Source organism: Mus musculus, chromosome 17 (assembly GCF_000001635.26).
Source record: "Mus musculus strain C57BL/6J chromosome 17, GRCm38.p6 C57BL/6J".
Lineage (NCBI taxonomy): Eukaryota > Metazoa > Chordata > Mammalia > Rodentia > Muridae > Mus > Mus musculus.
Window position 1 is genome coordinate 79,954,488 of NC_000083.6, and position 23,645 is coordinate 79,978,132.

At 47.3% G+C, this 23,645-nt stretch overlaps 1 long non-coding RNA gene across 2 annotated transcripts in view; it reads right to left on the reverse strand.

Moving 5' to 3' along the window:
- Gm41625 overlaps positions 1–23,645 on the reverse strand; it is an 84,577-nt gene that overhangs the window by 57,363 nt on the left and 3,569 nt on the right. Inside the window, exon 1 of one of the 2 annotated variants that reach the window (XR_001782270.2) lies at positions 19,567–19,709. The exons of the other annotated variant lie outside the window; for it this stretch is intronic. This is a non-coding gene — a long non-coding RNA (predicted gene, 41625). Of the gene's footprint in view, positions 1–19,566; positions 19,710–23,645 lie in introns of those variants that run through there. 2 annotated transcript variants of the gene reach the window in all.

Below are 23,645 nucleotides of genomic sequence, written 5' to 3' on the forward strand. Positions count from 1 at the left end.
CTAAGCCTCATTATATGCTTAGAACTTCTCTTGGCTGTGGAACACAAAGGAAGTAAGACAAAATAGCAAACCCTGCATCCTTTAGTCTGTAGGGAATACAAGACTGACCATAAAATGTGACAGTGTCCCTTAGAGACAGCTTCAACTGAAAGTTCACCAATCATTTGCATCCTCAGATATTTCTGGCCCTCGCTTCCTATTTCCACAGTGTTGCCTTAGGGTATCGCCCTAAGACAACAGGGGTAAACTCTTTCTCAGTCTTCCTGGCACGTCACTGAGAGGGGGAGGAGTGGGTGCACACGAGGTCCCAGACAGCTACATCACCCCCATACATTCTGTTTGCAATTTGTCAGTATCACCATCTGTTGGCTTGTTCATGTGCCCAAAGCCTGCACCTGCAGACTCCACGACCTGCCCCCTCCCTGCAGAAGGGGGTCAAAAATAACAACTGCACTAAAACCTGACAGCCTGACAGCCTTGACCCACATTTCAAGGTTTCTAAGCCAGTGCAGCGGAAGCTGGCCTGCAGCTGTGCCTTTAAGGGAACACTATGGGCAGCTGAGCTCATCTTGGGGTGAGTAGGGGTGAGTACATTGCAGGGAAGTTGTGGTCTTTGAGAGAATGGGAGAAGTTATTACAAAAGAGCTTACTTTCTCCCTCTACCAGGAGCACAGGAGCAAATACTGACATCTTAAATAGCCATTCTACCTAGACAAGGATACCAAACAGACATTGTCCTTCCTTTTCTTTAAAGTTGATGACAATCATCAGGTCCTTTGTGCCTGGATCCTGGCATAGGACACTGTTCTGGGCAGTTCTAGAGACCAGTGGCAGCCAGTGGGTTGTAGTGTCTGGACCAGTTTGCTCTCCACTGCAGCTGGGTTTGCAATAGTGATGAATTAGGCCACCAAGTACTAGTCCTAAGAAAATGGCCTTAAGTTTGGTTACAAAGCTCACGTCTGGGGCTAGGGGGTGTGGCTTAGCTAGGGAAGTGCTTACTGTGCACAATAAGTGCCTGAATTCAGATAACCAGGACCACAAAATAAACTAGTTTGAGTGGCAGACACCTGTAATTCTCACTGGGGAGGCAAAGACAGGAGAATCCCCATGGTAAGCTGATCCATTAGCCAGTTGTGTTTAGTCAATGAGTTCCAGATTCATTGTGAGACTTTGTCTCAATACATACATACATACATACATACATACCATAAGTTGAGGACTAGAAAGACAGCTCAGTGGTTAGGAGCGCTGGAGCTCTTGCAGAGAGAGGACTTGGGTTTGGTTTAGAGTACCGACACTATAGTTCACAACCATCTAGAGTTAACTAGAGTTCCAAGGATTCACTTGTGAACTCTGAGGACACAAAGCACACATGTGGCACTCACACAAACATGCAGGCAAAACACTCCTACAGTTACAGTAAATACATCTAAGAATACCTTTAAATCAGAAGGAAAGCACCTGACACCGATCTCTGGCCTTCACATGCTGTGCACGCGAGAGGGCACACACACACACACACACACACACACACTCACACTCACATACACTCACACACACATGCACTCACACACACACACATGCACTCACACTCACACACACATACTTCTAACTTCTGGACTTACTAGCAATGTGATTCTGAAAAAGTGATTGGGTTTATCTGGGTCACAGTTAAGACTATGTACGTATATAATTTACATGATAGTTAAAGTATAGATCAGATTGTAGTGCGTAGTACAATGTGTGGACCACATTCCTTTGACAGCCATCTTGCCTACTGAAATCCCCTGTCCAGAGCCATGCCTCCCTGAACACACCCCCTCTCTTCTGATACCACCTTCCACTTTCCCCTCTACTTGGTACTTTGTTCCTTTTGGTTGACATCCTGCTGTGTCCCCACCCTCACACCCCCACACCCCCGCATAGTGTAAAGCTCACTGAGGCCAGGAGTCAAGATCCAAAATCAGCAGATGCCTTCTACACAATGAATAATCAATAACTATCTGTGCATGGATGTGTGGACATGCACTCTCTCACACAATTGCTCGCACTCCCCTCCCTTCCCCTTCCTCTCTCTCTCTCTCTCTATCCCTGTCTTGCCTTCACTACATAGCCCATGCTGGCCTTGAGTTGACAATCCTTCTGCTTCTGTCTTATGAGTGCTGGGATCACAGATATACTCCACCATCCTGGTTCATGGACTTTTTCTACTGACTAACTGGATATGAGTTCTGGTATCAGAATTATGATATGAGTTATGGGTATCGGAATTCAGGATCATATGGTATAAGACTGGGGAGACATGAGCATAATATTTACTAATATTTTCCCCTGACGTGTTGTTGTGGGACCGTGAAAGGCAGCCTGGCTCCTGGTTGAGCTAAGACTAGAAACCTCAGTGACCCTGAAGGGACAGTAGGCGCTTCACCTGATTTCCAGGAATCAGGCTCCTGTCACTAGCCGCAGCCCCCACCCCCCATAGGTCTGTGGCCATCAGTCACGTAAGGGCAATGCCCCAAGCTCCTCCACAGGTAGAGGATGTGACCTGTGGTCACATAGGCTCAAGACAGGTCTCCATTTTAATGAGGTACCTAAAGGCCTGGAGGGTTTAGCCAATGAGCTTTCCTTCCCAGACACCCCTCCCTGCAAAAGGTATTTAACCTCAGTCCCACCCTGAGAAGTGGGGTACGGTTTTACTCATCCACTTTCCGCCATGACAATAAATGCCTTAAAACCATGGACTGCCTCTTTTCATCGTGATCAGCAGTGGGGAGCAATGGAGAAGGCCTTCGCCTATAGAGCTGGTGTCTAATCTTCTGTAGAAGGCCTCTCTGTGCTCCCAGCCATGGCCTTCACCAAGCCCAAGCCCAAGACTGCCGCCCCGTCAAGCCAAAGACTCTCCCCTGGACCAGCTGGAGCTCCCCACTTCCCCACACCCCCAGCCCCGGGCTAGATCCAGCCCTCGGGCCCCCACTCCATTCTCAGCTCTTCCACGGTATCCGGCATCCGCGGTGCCTGGGTGTCCAAGGACCCCAAACCAGCCCTGGCTGTCCTGTGCCTCAGACTGTGCTTTCCCACCCCTAGAGCAGTGCCCAGGGGCTTCCCTACAGCCCAACAGCCACCCTGCGACAGTAAGCGTGGTTGACTTCCTCCATCCTGCCTCCCACAGCAGCCCAGCCCTGTGCCAGAGTGGACAAGGGTCCCCATAACCCTACAACATGTCACCAAATTCTCTAGGGGTGCAAATTCATGAGCTCTTGTTGCTTTGCCTGACAAGGTTAGATAACATCTAAGAAATCAGCCGGGCAGTGGTGGCGCTCGCCTTTAATCCCAGCACTTGGGAGGCAGGGGCAGGTGGATTTCTGAGTTCAAGGCCAGCCTGGTCTACAGAGTGAGTTCCAGGACAGCCAGGGCTACACAGAGAAACCCTGTCTCGAAAAACCAAAAAAAAAAGAAAAAAGAAAAAAAAATCTAAGAAATCTACAAAACATTATACACACACACACACACACACACACACACACACACACCACACCACACCAATTTGCCTCTCCCATTCTTCCGTTTCCATCCCTCTCAAAAGGCTTTTAAGTCACAAAGCTCCCCCAAAACCAGGTCCAGTAATAATCAAGCTCAGGCAAAGAAATTAAAAACTTTAGCGGAGAATATTAAATGAGTCTCTGGTCTACAGTAAAAGACAGATCCAATCACCTCCTTCTCCTGAATTTCTTCCTGACTTCCTGACACAGGCTGAGTTGAACAAGCTGCGAGAGGGGAGGTTACTCTTGGATAACGAGAGAAGATACATTAAAAGCTGGTCCCCAGTCACTGCTGGGTGCTTTGGATGTGACTATACCGTGGTTCAGACCGTGTCCCCAGGTACGAGGTATCTCTCCTGAAACAACAAAGGCCTATAATATAAGGCTTCTGAAACATAAAGACCTTCGGGAATCAAATCTGCAGATGACCCAGGGTTTATCTCTGTTGCCTTTAGTCTACTATTTACTCTGGGGAATGCCTGGTGCCTTTCTCCTGTCTGAGCTCTTAGGGAGTCATAGCGATAATGACCAAATGGAGGGAGACACGTAGACGAAGATTATTACAGTCAGGGAGATTCTACCTTTTAAAAAGGAAAGGTCCAGCCTGGCTCAGACTGGCTCTAAGGGAATCCAGATCGCAGACAGATCTGAGAGGGGGTATTTGTCTGTGTTTATTTAACAGAGCAATAAGTGTGGAGACCGTTTCCCAGTGCCGCCAGCAGACTGACTGCTGGGAACGACTCTACTGCACTAAGAACATGTTTCTCTCCTGAGGCAGGGCATCTTTCCCCAGCAAGGTCCTCGAGACTGAAAACAAGACTTAGCCCACCTAGTGACCACACTGGCTGCTGCTTGGTCTTGCCATCTTCAAAAGCCAGGAAACTCCAAGAAGCCCTGCATGTCTACTCCCAGCCAGCTAGGGGGGATCCAAGTTGCCTTAGGAACATCTTAACTCTCAGTCATCAGAACATGAAGCCACAGGACCCAGACATTCCTCTCTAAATGTTTTACCCATAGTCCCTACAGTTAGGCTTGTGTCTGGCAGGACAGCTGGTGGGAAGAGTCGCAGTCCCCTTTCCCAAGCCCCTAACCTGCCATTCTCACCTTGGTGTGGCTTCCTGGAGAAACATCACCCCTCCCCCCCAGCCCCTGCCCAGGACTCACTATCTCTTTCTCTGCAGAGGCCACTTTAACATAACGGATTCTATACTTAAGTGTGTATCCTTTCTCCCTACCAGACTGCAGGATTTTAAAAGGCAGGGATTGGGGGGTGGGGTATGAGAGATAGCTCGGTCAGTAAAGAGTTTGCACAAGCATAGGGACTTAAGCTCAGTCCCTAAAACTCACATAAAAAAAGCCGAGCATGGTGGCACGTGTAACTCCAGGCATGGGGGCTGTGGGGGGAGGCAGAGATAGGCAGATCCCTAGAGCTCACTAGCCAGTCAGTTTAATCTAGAATTAGCAGGTTCTAGGACAAATTAGAAGACTTTTATCAAATAATAATAATAATGTGAAAACTTGTATCCAAGAAAACAGAAAAACAAACAAACAAAACACAAAAATGTGTTCCCCAGTGAAGAACACAGCACTTGGTCATCCAATACCGAATGATCAGCCCTGAGAACAAACATTACACACACTCAGCAGGTTGTATTTAGAAATAAATACCTGTACACATATGCACAAAACAACCACTAGAGGAAGGAGAGAGGACATGAGTATGAAAGAGCGCAACGAGGGGTAGGTGGTAGGGATTCAAGGTAGGGAAGGAAGGGAAAATGAAATAATTATAATATTGTCTCAGAAAACTAAATAACTTTAAAAAATACCTGAGAAATGGCATCCAAGACAGAGAGAAGAAGAGGAGGGGAAAGGAGGAGAGGAGAGGAGAAGAGAAGAGAAGAGAAGAGAAGAGAAGAGAAGAGAAGAGAAGAGAAGAGAAGAGAAGAGAAGAGAAGAGAAGAGAAGAGAAGAGAAGAGAAGAAGAGGAGAGGGGAGGGGAGGGGAGGGGAGGAGAGGAGAGGAGAGGAGAAGAGAAGAGAAGAGAAGAGAAGAGAAGAGAAGAGAAGAGAAGAGAAGAGAAGAGAAGAGAAGAAGAGGAGAGGGGGCCGGTGAGATGACTCAGCAAACCAAGGCACTTGTCATCAAGCCTGACACCTGACCACTGACTCCTGCAAGCTGTCCTTTGACTTTCCCATGTGCACACCTGATTGTGCACGCACATGAGCATGCACTCGGACACACACACACACACACACAATCAATGGCAGGAATTTGGGTCTGAGTCTGGCACCAGGAACAGGTGTGTACTTGGCCACCATGGTTTTTTGTTTGTTTGTTTGTTTGTTTGTTTAAATCAATGTGAAGTGCTTCACACTGGTGACAGCTCCAAGTAGACCCTGGAAGTGGATGCTCAGCTCTGAGTGAGCACAACGTCCTCCACAGGAAAAGAGCAGCCACTCCTACCTAGGAAGAGTTGTAGTTTCCCCCCACCCCACCCCCTCTACATGCGCGGTAGGCTGAAGCTATGCCGCCTGGTTGGAGGACTCTGAATGTCTTGTTTCCCTTTCTTCTGTGGCTCTTACACATCCAGGTTTATGGTTCTCACAGGGAGAGGTGGCTCAAGGAGGAAAGGACCTACTATATGAGTAGTGACACTCAGTTAAACAGAAATCAAATCTGCTTCGTTAAAGTACAAGAGATGGCTATTAAGAAATGCTAGCCCTGAGAGCCCCAGGAGTGGGCCTCAGGCTAGACAGTTAGAAAGCCCCACACCCCATGGAAGGGGTCCTGGAGAGCCAGCACTTTCTTCATTAACACTCAGTCTTAGCTGGAAAGGCTATTGGAACCTGAGAAAGTGGATGTAACCTGATCACACTCTCTCCTACACAGACCCATGCATCGCCTCTCTCTCTCCTGTAATCAACAGAAGAGTCTAGAAGCTGTGTCCTGCTGAATCTGGCTCTGCTATTCCTGGCAGCAAGGGAGTCTGGGAAAGAAGGTATCCAACTTCTCCCATGGGAAATGAGTCCTCAAAGATCGAGTGGGACATCTGCAGATGCTGAACTACGATAAGGCGTGGCAATGTGAACCTCACAAATAGATATAGGCATCCTGGACAGGTAGCCTCTACCTAGCCGCTTGGCTGAACACTTTTCTACGTATTTCTCTTCTTCCCCCCGCCCCAAAAGCTTTACTATACCTATACCATACAGTTTACATTTATTTAAAGTACATACTTCAGTGGTTTGTTTTTTTTACCATATTCAGAGTTGTACAACCACACTCTGATCAATTTTAGGATTTTAATTTTTTTAAGCTCTCCAAAAAGAAATCCCAGACCTTTCTTCCTTCAGTGCCACCAACCACAAGTTTAACGTCTGGCTCTATAGCTTTGCCTGTGCTGGACATATTTCGTATATGGTATCAAACACCATGTGGTTCTTTGTGTTATGTTTCCACGGCTCGTGGGGACTGTGCAAGGCTCTTTCGTTTCTTTTTACTACCAATGTGCTCTGTAGTGCAGACACGCCACACTTTGTTTATCCACCCGCCCACTGATGGACATTTGGCATGTTTCTACTCTGGGAATGTTATAAGCACTGCTTTGAGCATTTGTGGACAAGTTTCATGCAGACGTATGTTTTCATTTCTCTCGGGTAGATTCCTGGGGGTGGAATTCTTGGATTATAAAGTAACTCTGCATTGCTAGAGCTTATAGGTATAGTTATTCTATGTTAACTCTATATGATAAAACTGCTGGACTCTTTCCTTCATTAACTTCTAAAGAAGATTTTATTTCTTTTCTAAGACAAGGTTACTTCATGTAGCTCTGGCTGTCCTGGAACGTGCTCTAGAGACCAAGCTGGCCTCCTCCTGAGATATCTGCCTGTTGCTGTCTCCTGAGTGCTGGGATGAAAGAACTCTCTTTCAACCCCCATTTCACAGGAGACAGATTCAGAGGTTAATAAACTGGGCAAAAGTCACATAGCTAAGGGCAATCCACAGAGGTGTTCACACATCCATCCCAGATGTATCTACTTCTCTCTGCAGAGGCTGTGTCCTTGTCCCTGCTCTGTATCAGCTACAGCCCTGGGTATACATCCCTGATGGTCTGGTCTCTCATTAGACTGCAAACCCCTGCAAGTACTATGTGGTCCAGTCACTCTATGTTTGTCCATCTCCCCTCACACACTAAATAGATAAACAAGGGAGAATGCCAGCATTATGTGACAGGCACTGGTCGTGTCACAACCGCTAAACAGTCACCCACCTCTTCAACCTCGCTGTCAGAACCAGTTCTGTTTATGTGACACAGAAGTGGCTCTTGGAATTGAGTGGGGATTGCTCTAAGCCAATCACAATAATCCACTTTCTTCTGAGTTATTGGTCTAGACGTAGGTATATAGCCCAATTTTGGATAGTGAGATGCAAGAAAGAAAGAAGTCAGCAGCCAGACAGGGGTGGTGCTCACCTTTAATCCCAGCACTCTGGGGGCAGAGACAGGTGATAGGTGATCTCTGAGTTCAAAGCCAGCCTGACCTATAGAGTTGCAGGGCAACCAGAGCAAAAAGGGAGATAGATAGATAGATAGATAGATAGATAGACAGACAGACAGACAGATAGATAGATAGGAGAAAGGAGAGAAGAGAAGAGAAGAGAAGAGAAGAGAAGAGAAGAGAAGAGAAGAGAAGAGAAGAGAAGAGAAGAGAAGAGAAGAGAAGAGAAGAGAAGAGAGAGAAGAGAAGAGTTTGGGCCTCGGGCAGTGGCTCAGCAGGTAAGAATACTCAGTGCAAGCATGAGGATCTGGGTTCAAATCCCCAGCACCCAGGTAAGAAAGCTGGGGTTGGCCGTGCCCACCTGTAACCCCAGAGCAGTAGACAGCGATGACAGGAGCGTTGCTGGCTTGCCAGCCACCATCTAGCTCCAAGTTGAGTGAAAGAGCCTGTCACAAGGGAACAGGGTGCAGAGTGATGGACAATTGAGCCCTCTTAGTTGATTGTGTGCGTGCGTACGTGCATGCATGTGTGCGTGTGTGTGTGTGTGTGTGTGTGCATGTGTGTGTGTGTGTGCTTGTGCGTGCATGTATGTGTACACATGGAGTGCCGTTTTAGAAATTATTGAGCAAAGGGAGGGAGGGAGGTAAACACCTTCTGTCCTGCCAAAAGGTGAGTTCTATGAACACGGTCCAGCTGCCACAAAGCTACCCAGTGGGAACTCTGAAGCAGGACCTGCCATCTGGGTACAGAAGAGTGTGTGCCCCTCAGGGCTTCAGCACAGGACAGCTGACAGTCAGAGAACATGGGCCACCTCCCCACCTACCCATGAGTCCCAGCAACTGTTCTTCTCCCTGCTCTGGAGTTCCTCTAGGGGGTTTCTGTAACCCAACTCTCTGATAAAGTTATCACCTCCCGCTGTCTCACACCCACCCTCACACCCCTGCTGTCTCACACCCACCCTCACACCCCTGCTGTCTCACACCTACTCTCACACCCCTGCTATCTCACACCCACACTCACACCCCTGCTGTCTCACACCCACCCTCACACCCCTGCTGTCTCACACCCACGCTCACACCCCTGTTGTCTCACACCCACCCTCACATCCCCTGTCTCACACCCACCCTCATACCCCTGCTATCTCACACCCACACTCACAGGCCCTGTCTCACACCCACCCTCACACCCACCCTCACACCCACCCTCACACCCCTGCTGTCTCACACCCACCCTCACACCCCTGCTGTCTCACACCCACACTCACACCCCCTATCTCACACCCACACTCACACCCCCTGTCTCACACCCGCCTGAGAGCCTCCTGTACCTCATACACTCCCTGTCTCTTTCCACTCGCTCTTCCCCCAGCCTCAAATTTCAACCTGTCTCTAAGGTAGGCAAACCCTGAACCTGTGAGCTGCCTAACATAATTAAGGAAGGAATAAACATAAAATTATTTATACTTATAAAGGGCAAATCACAAGAGAAACACAAGCAGCTGAGAGAACACATTGAAACATTTAGCCTCCTGAGCTTTCGAATATGTTTCAACCAATCAAATTCAAAGTCATTAAATATCTAATAATACGCTGACAAGGATCCTGGGGACCAGGGACTTTTTGCCCTATTGATAGAAACAAAATTGGATCATCTTTAGAAGGCAATCTGACCTTTAAAAAAATGTGCAAAGCCTTTGACCTAATTAAATCCATTTCTAAAACTGTGTCCTAAAGAAGCAGCAGGGTGTGCGTTTGGCAAGGGTGCTCATCTCTCCAGGAACCCAGAACCAAGCCTGATGCCCGCAACACTCAGTGCTTACTAAGTAGACTGTAGCCACGCTCATCAAATCTAGTATAGCAATTAAGATATATATATATATATATATATATATATATATATATATATATATATATATCTTCTTAATGGTCATGTGCACACAATGTACTGTGTAAAATCAAAACAGACAACAAAACAGGACTGAGACACGGTGCTGTAGGTCTAGAAAATGAGGGGTCTAAAGTAGCTTTCTGAAATGTCTGCTGGTGTTTAGCATCTGGATGGCATACCCACAGACCTTACTTTTATTGGGCTCAGTAATATGTTTCAACTTGCCACTCTGTATATGACATTTTAAAAGCCGAGCCAATAGAGCAATATGTTGATGATGAGCTGTGCTTTGCAGCATCAGAATGATCAAGACCCATCCGCTACTAGGCCTTCTGAAGGAATTCTCTAGGGGCCTTGTCAACTGCCCACCCCCTAGGATTCCACACCCTTCAGCTGAGCAAGCTTTTGCCAGCAGTGGGGAAGCGTTGGGGTGACAGCGACTCCAGCTACGTTGCTGCTGCTGCTGCTTGTCAGAACAGCACCCAAAGGCCCGAGGGGGCGTGGGGGGGACTCTGGTGGTACTGGCCCAGAGCCAAGGTCTCAGCTGGAGCCTGAAGACAACCTTCATCCTGTATTTGTACACATGCTCAAGGCTTCGGGAGAAACTCCTAAGCTGATACGCAGAGGAAGAGCCCATGTTGCCGTGCTGGTATGCTGGGTGGTTTGTGGTTAACCACACAGCCTGAAGAACAGGGTAAGCTGGAGGCCAGGTGAGAACACCGTGTGGGGATGAATCACAGGAGACAGGAAGGAGGATAATAAGCAACACAGAGCTTAAGCTGAAACCAAGTGTAGGTGCTGGCAGAGGTGGGGCTGAGACACATACCTTTGAAGGATAACCATGGTTTGGTTTGGTTTGGTTTGGTTTGGTTGTGAAAAAAAAAAAAAAAACTCATATTAGGTGTCAGTTTCCAGGGCGTTTTTGTAGAAATTTTGATTATAAGAAAATACCCAAAGGCAAAACTTGATGGCACTTGTAGTGCTGAATATTGGGGAGCCTAAGGCAGAAGGATTATGAGTTTAATCTGTCCATATAAAACAAGATCAAAAAACAGAAAAGAAGAAAATGGCCAGTCTGAAGAACAGCCATATGATTTGGCCCCCATGGGGGCTTTCTTTTAATATCTGCAAAACCCCTAACTATTCTCCCCATGCCAAGGTAGACTGGGCATGGCGTGGTCCTCATCTGGCAAGTTAAAATATCTGAGAAATTAAAGTGACATTTCTGCAACTTAATCATGCTGACAGATCACAACACAAAATCTACCCCATAGCTTAGTTTACCGCTTAGGTGAGTCCCCCACTTCCAAAGTCCATGAGCTTCCGTATGGCACCAGGGTACAACATCTGGGGATGCTGAAGCTGTGGTTTGAAAGAAGGAGCACAGAAGAACCACAGCTGCCTGGCTCTCCTCCTGCTCCTGAGAGAGCCGGCTCACTGTGCTATGACTTCCTTTAGAGAACATGAAATCCACTCCTTCAGAAGCACGGCAGGTGTGTTATAGGCACGCAGTGGTGCGCCACTCCCATCCGCATGGGAATTAGCTGATTATGATCCACAGACCACCTTTGTGTTCGCCAAGTTTAAAATGTCCTTTTGGGGACTGGAGATCGACTCCTCAGTTAAGAGTGCACACTGCTCTTCCAGTGTTGGACCAGTGGACCCAGGTTGAATTCCCAACACTCGGGTAAGTAGCTCACAACTTCTGTAACACCACTTCCAAGGGATCTGATGCAATCTTGTGGCCTCCACAGGCTCCACACACATGCATAACACACACATACACACATATACACATACACACATATACACATACACACATGAACATGCATACAGAACACACATACACATAAACACAAATGCACACGGACCCATTCACACATATATACATCCACACACTGTACACATACATACACATAATTTTAAAAATATATTAAGTGTTCATTTTCCAGTTCATGGGGGGAGCAAAAAAGGGAAAACTTTTATGACTTGTTAAAAAAAAAAAACTACATAAAGTTCTGATTTTTGTGTCCTTAATACAACTGTATTGGAATCCAGTCATATTTATTAATTTCAGTCTTGTCTGTGGCTGCTTGCATGCGGCAAGTTGTACAGTTCTATCAGAGACTGTCCCACAAAGCCAAAAATAAAGAAATCTCCATGCCTGGCGTGGTGGCACACGCCTTCAATCCCAGCACTTGAGAGGCAGAGGCAGGAGGATTTCTGAGTTTGAGGCCAGCCTGGTCTACAAAGTGAGTTCCAGGACAGCCAGGGCTATACAAAGAAACCCTGTCTCGAAAAACAAAGCAAAAAAAGAAAAAGAAAGAAAGAAAGAAAGAAAGAAAGAAAGAAAGAAAGAAAGAAAGAAAGAAAGAAAGAAAGAAAGAAATCTCCAATCCTCGAACTAGAGGAAGGAGATAATTGCAGACACAGATAAATTCTGTGAAATTAAAGAGCAAGGTTGGAATTTATCGAGGCGGTTATGAAGCTGGTCTGAGCAGGGGAAGCTCACCCTGCCTTAGAGAGCCTCCTTCAAGTTTATAATCCTTGAAAGACCACCCTTGGTTAACTGGTTACTTGGTTACTGGAGCATCTTCAGTTTTCACTGCGATGTGGGCATAACTACAGGAAAATGAAGGTGTGTCCGTCACATTTCTATCTCCGGCCCACCAGTCCCAGCCCATCAAGCTGCCCAGGTGTATTGCCCCAAATTAGTCTACTTGTAACTTCTGGGGCCCTGCCCCCAACTAGTTCTGATTGGTAAATAAAGATGCCAGCAGCCAATAGCTGGGGAGAAAAGAAAGGGGTGGGGTTTTAGGAGTCCCGGACTTGGAACCAAGTGGAAGGAGGAAGGAGGAAGGAGGAAGAAGGAGATCCGCTATTCCTCGGTATAGTGTGAAGGAGAATAGGAGAGGAGAGATGCCCTGGCTGAGGTGTGAGCAAGAGAGAGCAACAGAGTTGCCATGTGAGGAGGCCAAGAGGACGTGGTCCAGAGGGCTGCCCAACTGGATCTAGAGCAGCCAAAATAGAACATAGAAATTAGTAAGTGGTAACTCGGAATTATCAGTGAGAGGTAGAGTCTAGCAACATAGAGGTTAGGCAGTGGTCCAGCTATTGTGCTGCTTAAGGCATATTTAAATATAAAGTCTGCTTGTGTGTCTTTCACTGGGGACCATAAACCACTGAGGCAGGAAACAACCTCACACAAGGATTTATTTATAAATATTAATTCTACACAGTTGTTCCACTCTCCCCGGCTGCCCTCTGATAATGCCCCTGTGTTTGTCAAGGGTGGAGGGTTCAACATGGAGTCATGTTCCCTGTAGCGCTCACTCTCAGAGACCGAGTGTCTGTCTTTCTTCGACCCAGAGTTCCAGCAAGTTAGCTTGGAACCAAAGCAAACCGCAGAGATCTATTCCACGGATGCTCTGTGAAATACTCACTCATCGCCACCCCTTCCCCCTCCCCCTGACATCCCTGCCACATCCCCCTCCCCACTGTACCAGGAGATGGGATCAGAAAACTGCACTGCCTTCCACCCATGCAAAACTCTCAGCTCTCTTTCTGCTCCTCCCGTCTCCTTTCCCTATGCTAAATGGCTCAGGCAAATTGTGCCTGTATGGAATCATAGTGGGGTAATGTAGTTTGCCTTATAATCTGTAGTACAGCCCTGTTTGGTGTATGTGTGCGGATGTCTTGCTATACAGCCCTGACTGACCTCAAGCTTAAGGTAGTCCCCCTGCCCATGCCTCCTAAGTACTGAGCCTACAGGTAGGCATCACCGTGTCTGGCGTGATACCATCTCTTTAGCATTTTCTAATCTACTAGCCAGTTGACTACCCATTCATTCCCTTGCCTTTATAATTCCAGCTCACTTAAGTACACAGTCAAACCTTGAAAGGCTCCTAGACGAGACCCAGGCAGGTCTATGAAGGGTATCAACCCCATGCCAGTTTCTAATGCTCAGCATGCCAGAGAGGTACCAGGGACCTAGAAAAGTACTTGCTGATCAGGTTCTTGCTTCTGGCTGTCTGCAGGACACAAAAGCTTGCCCCTAATGTCCTGCCTAGATCTAGGCTGTCCCAGATCATCCTGCATTGGCTTTAAAGTGTGTGGTTTCCCAATCCTATGTGAACCCGGCCACCAGGCTCTGCACTCCTGCCAGACCCCCATTGCAGTTATTGCTAAGCCTTGCCTGAGAGTCACATGCCCACTGGACTTCACACGTTGGGCCAAGACTCCCATCATTCCTCCTCACTGGTGCTTTATTATCCTGGTTGTCATGTTGGTGGGCTTTGGAGCCAACCCAAGAGACACATCTCCGGGCTTGTCTGTAAAGAATTACCAGAGATCAGCTGAGGTGGACAGACCCACCCTGGATACCGCTGGCCTTGTTCCTGGTGCCTCACCGGGTAGAATCGGATTCAGTAAAGTGACAGAAAGGAACGGAGCTCATGCATTCGCCTCTCCCTGTGTCCTGACTACATGGGGCGATGTGGCCAGACACCTCCCACTCCTACCTCCACGCCTTCCCTCAAACCATGAGACAACAGAAACTTCCTTATCATGTTGTGTTAGCGGGTGTTTTTGTCCCAGCTACAAGAAAACGATAATAAATCCTTGACACCCTAATCTAAAAAGCAATTCTTCCACCCCCTGCCTTAGCCCAGAATCTGTCCCCAGCTTGCACAAGGGAGGAGTTAGGCACTGTGCAACCTCACTGCACCCAGTGAGCTTTTCCAGTCTGGCTACTCTCCTCACCCTGACTAGTACTTGCCACTAAGATGCTGGCATGGCTCCACGGCTACCCCACTGAACTACCACAGTACCTGGGGTCATGGCTTGCTTCCACTCTCTACCAATGTGGGGAGCTAGGTAGAAGGGCAAAATAATGGCAGATACCATGCCATCTCTACGACGGGCTCAGCATCAAACAAAAAGGCAAGCAGTGGCCATTGGGTGCAAGAGACACAGCTGGGGAATGGGATGGCAGACCAGCCTCCCTCCCCAGGGCAACATCTGGGTCTGCCTCTGTAAGGACTCAAAAAAGAAAAGAGAAGACTTGCATACAGGGCTCCCAAGCCAGGGACCCAGGCTCCCTACCGTTTCCACACCTACTCCCATAACTCATGAGTTTATCCAGTTTCTCTGCGGTCTCTCTGCCCCTCCTCAACCAGGAAGTGATTATACTAAGTAGATTTTGGTTTTGAATGGCTTTGACCTTGTGAGGCCTTCCGTTCTCCAGAACTGGTTTTTTTCTGAGAGTCTGTGTTCACTTTTAATCCAATCAGCGAAGGTGGAGTTGAGTTTACTCCTGCTGACTTCTAATCCTCCAAGACAAAACGAAAATATATGCAAAATGTATGAGGAAATGGTAAAGTATAGTACACACCATTCCCCACCCCCACCCCCAGCAAAGGGGGAATTCTCAGAGGCTGGAGGGGTTGGGGGAAGGGCGGCAGGGCCTTCATCTGACGGGAAGTCAGATAGGTAACTCTCAGGCAAGAAGAACCACCTAACACTCAAAGACTTGACCCTGTGTTTGCTCAGAGCAAATGCATTTCAAGCGAGGGCTGTCAAAGGAGAATGCGTTTGCAAGCCAGTTGAAATTTAAAGTAAACCTCAGCAGGTCAATGAGAGGCCTTCCCTAAAAAGGCAGTCAGACTCCCAGCAACCGCGCTTCGGAAACTCTGATAGTGTCCTATGCTGTCCAAAAGGCTCTCGCGGTTTTAACTCCAAATAGGCTGGCACACAAATAGGAAGTGGAAAACTTGGGGAGTTGGGATGATCGGATCCTACTTGGACATATGGGAAAGCTTGAAGAAACACAGTATATGGTAGCAACTGAGAAAAAAAAAAACGAGCTCTGAGGGTTGCACTGCAGTGTGAAAGAGGCTTAGAATGGACACGCTATGGTCTCAGCAGGTCCACACCTGTCAGTCCTGCTGGTGATGCCCAGGAGAGGGAGGGGGCAATCAGGAGAGAGAAGTCCTCTCTTCACTACTGCTATCCAACACCATTCGAGACTATTAAGGCACCATGTTCCCAAAGATCTAAGTCTTCTGATACCACACGAGACTCCAATCCCTTTTGTTGGCGTCTCAGCAAGCACTGGCTTTAGATAAGATTATTTTTAATTCTTTCCATTATGAAATAATTCACACACAAAGAAGTATATAACACTACATAGATGCAGATTTTAAAGAAGAGTTAAAACTAAGAGGCAGAAGCAGGTAGATCTCTGTGAGTTTGAGGCCAGCCTGGTCTGCGTGTGAGTTCCAGGACAGCCAGGAATGATAGGATATGTGGGGCAATGGGCCTTGCCAGGAAACCTAATAAGACTGAGTGGGCTGGAAGCCCTGGAACACAGAAGGGACAGTAGCAGCTTCACCTGCTGCCGACCAGACCCCTGTCACATGACCACAGCACCCCCATGGAGAGGATTGTGGCCATCAGTCACATAGGGGCAGTGCCCCCAAGCCCCTCCACATGCAGATGAGGTATCCCTAACATCTCAGACCAAGCCAATAGGAAGCACCTGCTGCGGGACCCCAACCCACCCCAAAAATGTATATAAGATTCTATCCAGAAGGAATAAAGCTGTGTGAGAACTACTGCATCTCTGAGAGCGGCTGTCCTATAGGAGCTGTAACACTCCCTGGGGAAGAGAGCACTCTCCCGAAGCCCTCTCCTAATCAAAGCTCTTCTGCAAACCAGCCCCGGGGTAGGGGTGGGGAGGTTGCACTTTCCTCTCCCTGCTCGAGCCCTCTCCACTTCATGCCAGGCCAGAGATCTCTTTGGATAGCACCAAGGATATAGGAAAAATCCTATCTCAAAAGAAGAAAAAGCAAAAAGAAAAGCTGAGCATCCAAGCACATACCACCCAGCTTAGCTGAGAGTGGACACTGCTAGTCCTTGGACACTGCCTCTAGGTTGGACCCTCAGCTGTCCCACTTCCTCTTCCCAAGAGGACAAACCACTGACCTGACACTGGGGTCACTCGTACCCTAACCCTTCCTCTATACTTTTAGTCCGTTTGGTAGGGATCCCTGTCTAGCGACGGCTGCCTTTAAACAGGAAGGGAACCGGAGGAAACCGGAAGAGCTGTGGTCTCTTCAATTTGCTCCTTACTCTGTGGTTTATTTCCCGTTTTCTCCAGACTCGCGTGTAGCCCAGGCTACCCTCAAACTTTGGATCCCCTTGCCTCAGCCCGGTGCTGCTCAGTGGCATAATGAAATGTGCTCATGTGGACGTGTGGGGTCGCAATCTATGCACTCTCAGCTCCAGAGGATCCCACTTTACGTGTACCACCACCAGTTCTCGCGCTATTTGTGGACTTTTTCAGTTATTAGAAACAAACTAAAAATAACATTCTTACACTTGCCTTTTGCACAGAATTGGCAAAAATTCTCCCAAGTGTGCTCAAAAGAACCATTGCTTGTACTCAAGCCATGACCAGTTTATAACAACTTAAGGGACCTGAGCCACATTATGGAGCAGTCTAGATAAACTGGTTTTCCCTAGCAGGCTTCCTTGGGAAGGAGTTGGTTGATTTACGGTCTTGCCTCCTCAACCCCTCCCACCAAGTTACTTTGCCCAGGACTTCCTGCTTGCCTTTCCCTTCATTATTACCAACCCCTGGGTCACCTTTCTCCAGTCAGCGAAGGCTTTAACACTTTGTCTAATTGGTTTGGGTTGGTAGAGGGACTCCTCTATTTTTTTCCCCAGGATAGGATCTTGCATGTAGCCCAGATTAACTGCAACGTCACAATCCTCCTGCCTCTGCCTCCGAGCTAGGATTGCAGTCATGCACTACTCTGCCTGGTGCAAAGCTAGTTCTTATTGGCTGTCTTGAAGAAATGAGCGCCTGTTCTTCAGTTTGCATTGGGCAATTCCACTTTACCCCAGAACGAGAGTTGCTGAAAATATCGAGCACCTGGAGTGTGGAGTATAAAATACTAATTCATTCAGTTGACACAACTATATTTCTCACTAAATAATTTATGTATTCATTTTGGTTTTGTATTTCTTTATTATTTGACAGTAATTGTTTAAATTTATCAGGGATGGCATTTTTTTTAATAAGTATGCTCAAATTTTTTTTCAGATTTTTGAGAGTTTCCCTGTGTAGTCTTGGCTATACTGGAACTTTCTCTATAGACCAGACTGGCCTTGAACTCAGAGATCCACCTGCCTCTGCCTCCCCAGTGCCAGCATTAAAGGCCTGCACCAGGATGCTCAGCTATTTTGATTAATTTAATTAGCATTCGCATTGCCTGGCAACTTTCTGTGTGAACAGCATACATGAAATCTACTAACAGTTTCCAACTGTTTTTTAGAGTGTGTGTGTGTGTGTGTGTGTGTGTGAGTGTGTGTGTGTCTGTGTCTGTTTGTGTGTGTGTGTGTGTGTCTGTTTGTGTGTGTGTGTGAGTGTGTGTGTGTCTGTGTGTGTGTGTCTGTGTGTGTGAGTGTGTGTGTGTCTGTGTCTGTTTGTGTGTGTGTGTGAGTGTGTGTGTGAGTGTGTGTGTCTGTGTGAGTGTGTGTGTGTCTGTGTCTGTTTGTGTGTATGTGTGTCTGTGTCTGTTTGTGTGTGTGTCTGTGTGTGTCTGTATGTGTGTGTGTCTGTGTGTGTGAGTGTGTGTGTGTCTGTGTCTGTTTGTGTGTGTCTCTCTGTGTGTGTGTGTGTGTCTGTGTCTGTTTGTGTGTGTGTGTCTGTGTGTGTGTCTCTGTGTGTGTGTCTGTGTGTGTGTCTCTGTGTCTGTGTCTGTTTGTGTGTGTGTCTGTTTGTGAGTGTGTCTCTGTGTGTGTGTGTGTGTGTGTGTGTGTGTGTGTGTGTGTGTGTGTAGGACAAGGCTGGGTATCATCTGCAGAAACGCCACCTACCTAATTTCTGAGACAGGGTCTCTCCTTGGCCTGGAGCTTGAGCGTTAGGCTGGACTGGATACCATCCGAATCCAGGGGTCCTCAGGCTTCTGTCTCCCTCACTGGGATAACAAGCTTGAGATCCCAAGCCCAAGTTTTTACCACAATTTCCTTATCAAACCCAGGCCTTCACTCTTTGCAAGGCAGGCACCTCCTGGTTGAGGCCTCTCACCACCTCGTGAAAGTTGACTTTTTAAAGCTCTGAGTCACTGTTTAAAATACTTGGGAAACTCTACCTTAAGTAAATTCTTCTAGCTAAACATAGCTGTTACAGTGGCATGCTCTTACTTTCCTTGTAGGAATAAACACACACACACACACACACACTAAAAAAAAAATGTTTATAATATAATTAAAAACAAAACAAAACCTTGGAGTCAAGACCCAATTATCCAGGACAGTCAAGTCATTTAATATCCTGTTTAATTGAGCCTGATTGTTAATCAGGACAAATTGAAAACCTCTGTCAAAACACATAGTCACAGAACACATTGTGAGTGTCAGAAAGACTAGGAAATCGGCCTCATAAACTCCCTCCCTACCCTGCCAATCAAAACTAGGCCCAAGGGGAGGAGGTAACTCGTCCCCACCCTGGAGCTAGATGGGAGTCCAAGAAGAGACCCAGGTCCACAGGTACCTGCAAGACTCTCTTGTGAGTCTGGGCTGATGCTCTGTGAACTGGTGCTGTAACCTTTACAAATGCTTCTTAAAATACAAACCTAGCTTGTAGTTTGTCTTTCCAACTCCATGCAGTTGGTTTTAAAGATTTCAGCACAGTGAAGATCGGCTGCTAGCAGCTGCTACACTGGAGTGGCAGAGAGAGAGATCTGAGTTATTAGAATTCATTTTTCTTTGTTCACTCTGGTCGTCTATCGCAGGCACAGGAAAACATGTTTTTTTAATATTGCTGGAAGATGAGGAGGGTTGTGGTCCTGCTAAGGAACTCTCTAAGCCACCCTTGCCTGTAACATTTCCATTCCGTATATTTATTTATGTATGTGTGAGTCTGTGCACCTGAATGTCCCACAGAGCACATGTGGGGTCAGAGGACAACATGGAAAAGTCACTTCTCTTCTGGGGAGCAAACAAATCGTCAGGCTTGACGTAAATTGCCTTCACCCACTGGGCCACCATCTCACCAACCCTTTCAAACATCGCTGTTCACCTTGTGAGCGCTGCTCCCTGATGGTACTTCTTCCTTCCTTCCTTCCTTCCTTCCTTCCTTCCTTCCTTCCTTCCTTCCTCCCTCCCTCCCTCCCTCTCTCTCTCTCTTTCTTCTTTCTTTCTCTCTCTTTCTTTCTTTCTCTCTTTCTTTCTTTTTAAACAAAGTATTATGCAACCCATTATGACCTTAAACTCGCTACATAGCCTAGGACAACCTCGAACTGCTGGCTTCTGCCCCACCCCTTTGTGCCCCTACTCCTGCCCCTGCCTCTGTCTCTGCCTGAATAATCATCTTGGACTGCCATGCCCAGGATATTATTTAATGAGTTCTATGACACTGAGAATTAATCCTAACTCTACAGAGAAACCCTGTCTTGAAAAACCAGATTCAGAGAGAGAGAGAATCCTGAATGCGTGGCATTGTCTTCCTTTGACACAAATTATTCTCTGAGCACATTCATTCATTCATTCAGTTCATATATGCAAGCACCTACTATGCTTTGGGAATTGTACCCAGGCACTAGCCATGCAGCATGAAACAAAACAGAAGATCTCTGCACTGGTGGAAGTTATGTTTCAGTGGTAAGAGACAGACAGGCAGTGCGTGGGATGTGGGATATTCAGTGGCCACGAGGCAAAAGGAAAGGAAATCCAGGCAGGAGGAAAACAAGGATTGCAGACGTGAGCTGTTGCTCTTCCACGGGAGTGGCCAGAGGAGGCTTTGGGGTGTGTGTGTGTGTGTGTGTGTGTGTGTGTGAGAGAGAGAGAGAGAGAGAGAGAGAGACAGAGAGAGAGAGCGCGCGCATCTGGGAGCAGAGCAACAAGTTACCATCTCTGTGTCAGGGTGTGATACCACCCATGTAGTTCCAGTGACTCCGAGTCACTAAGCTCACCTGGAAATAGTGGGGTCATACTGCTTATTAAGTGTTGGTCTGGGCACAAGGCAAATTGCCTTCTTTCATTCCATCAGCATCAACTCCATTAAGTACCAAGGATAAAAAATTGTAGTCTCCCCTCCCCCAGCCTGAAACCTGCTTGCTCAGGGGTGGAGCTTCCTGCTCATTCGTTCTGCCACGCCCACTGCTGGAACCTGGCGCTTTGCTGTTGGTGTCACCACATGCTCATCCTACTACTGGACCCGAGATTATTCGGCGAGAATCGGGTTCCCTCCCCCTTCCTTTATAACTGAAATGTCGGAACTAGTAAAATTCGAGCTTTGATCAGAATAACTGTCTTGGCTACATTTCTTTCTCTCGCCACCTAGCCCCTCTTCTCTTCCAGGTTTCCAAAATGCCTTTCCAGGCTAGAACCCAGGTTGTGGTCTGCTGGCCGGACACAACAAAAAATAACCTAGTACTGTCATTCTCCTAAGCCAGTAGAATTTCTAACTGTAGTCTAAATACTTTCTCTTATATCACAAATAAGTACAGCTCTCCTCATCAAAGAAGCCTTTTTTACACTAGATGGAGCTGATTACAAAGATCCACAGCTGGTCAAAACCCCCAACCGCAACCCCTCCTCTAAGGATAGGGGAACTTACAAAAGAGGGGTCAGAACAATTGCAAGAACCAGAGTCCCAGGATGCCTGCTATGAGATGCTGTCTTCTCCACATTACAGGAACCGTGCAGCCATGAAACCTCAATCATATAGCTGCCTAAACAAGACCTGCATCATGGCAATATCAGTTGGCATGGCAACAAGGGTAGAGTAAATTTCACCAGGCCTCACCCCTAAACGAAGAGCTACAATTAATGGAGCTAAGAGAAGGAGAATCAGGCTACTCCGGGGATAAGCCACACCCCCTAGTTAGGTTATCCAATCCCAAGCAGTCAGCCCTAAGCAAGTGTGTGCATGAATGTGTGTGCGCGCCCGAGCGTGTGTGCGTGCGTGTAAAATACTGTAAAGGAAGAATGAGACACCACAATAAGAGAAAGCATTTCGAGCAGAGGAAAGATCAGTTTTAGAGACAGTGGTACGGAGGAAGATGTGTTCTGGATCCTCAGGCTGTTGATCAGATTTACAGATGAGTGCCAAGAAGTAGGGACAGAATTAGATGAAAATGCAGGTAGTACCATTAAAGTTTTTCCTTTGGACACAGCCCCCCAAAACTGAGTGAGGTGGGGGGAGCAATGTGGGAGCAGTTCTTTCAAGGCAGAAGGGACACTGCAGGAAGTGCCCGGTGTTTAACACTTCTGGTAGAGGAACACTGTGGTTGGGCTTGGCCCCTGTAAGCATTTGGAGGGCTCTGACTACCCCAGTTATAATGTGTCTCTGCCTTACTTAGCTCATCCAGGTGAACAATTGAATAGGAATGAGTAGGTCTCCAGGACCAGCCCCGCACAGCTGGAATCCCTCACACGTCTCTTTGTCTTCCTAATATTTTGCTCTGGACAGTCTGCCAATGTCTCTAAATGGTCATCTAAACCCTTCTCCCCTCCTTGTGAGTTAAACCTGCCATTTCCCCACAATTCAACTTGAAAATAGTATCTTGGTAAGGCAGTGTGTGCGGTGTCAGAGAGAAGAGCCTGGGGACATTCAGGAGGCAGTACGATGACCTTGGTGGCCAAGGGTCAAGGGATACAGAAAGGGAGACAAAGTGCCACCAAAGGCCTAAGTTACCGCCTCCCCTCCATTTTCTACCGGGACTGGAAGGATGGCTCAGTGGTTAAGAGCACTTGCTGCTCTTGCAGAGGGCCTGAGTTCCGTTCCCAACACCCACATCTGGCAGCTCACAGCCAGCTGTAACTTCAGCTCCAAGAAATCTGATGCCTCTGGTCTCTGACTTCTGTGGACAGCTGCATTCACATGTTCATAAACACAGGCACACATGAGCATACTTTTAATTTTTTTTTAAAGTTTTGACGTCTTTATGGAGCACTGGCCAACCCATCTGATCTTACTTTGGGGGTAGCATACAAGAGAGCTGTTTAAAACAGGAAGTTTGGCACAGTTAATTAGCAAGCTAAAATCCTTAACAGATTCACCAATAAGTGAGTTGGCCTGTGGCCAGAAATTGGTCACACAAAAGACTCCAAAGGCACTGCATGTTCACGTCACACTTTCAACAGAAGCTTGGAATGAAATAAAACAGAATATTGACAAATGGGAGCGTCGGGGAAGCATTGAAAATATGAACGCAAAGCAGGTGGGGACAATATTAAAAATAGTCATCTAAATAGTTCATCTAAAAATAGTCTAATTCCACCCAGGAGCCAAACCCTATTAGATTTCACGTTCATTTGGGTTCACAGTATGTTTGTGGACTCCCTTGACGCAAAGGAGAAAAGTGGAAGAGAAAGAAGGTCTCCCTTACTGTTCGTAGATTTAGCCATGGCCCTTTATCTGAAGGTGACAGATATCAGGAAGGAAGGACAGCTCTTGGGAACTGTCAATGGTCTGTGCATGAATTAGAACGTATTGGTTATGGTTTGGATCTGAATTGTCCCCACAGGTTCATGTCTTGAGCCCATGCTCCCCAGACTATGGTGTTACTGGGGGAGCTGTAAAACTTTTAGGAAAGGGTGGCCCCAGCTGGCTGCAGCAGCTCACTGGGGGTTGGGCTTCAAAGAGTTCTCCTGGGTCCTGATTCCTGTCACTCTCTCGGCTCCCTAGTCAGCTATGATGTGAGCAGCT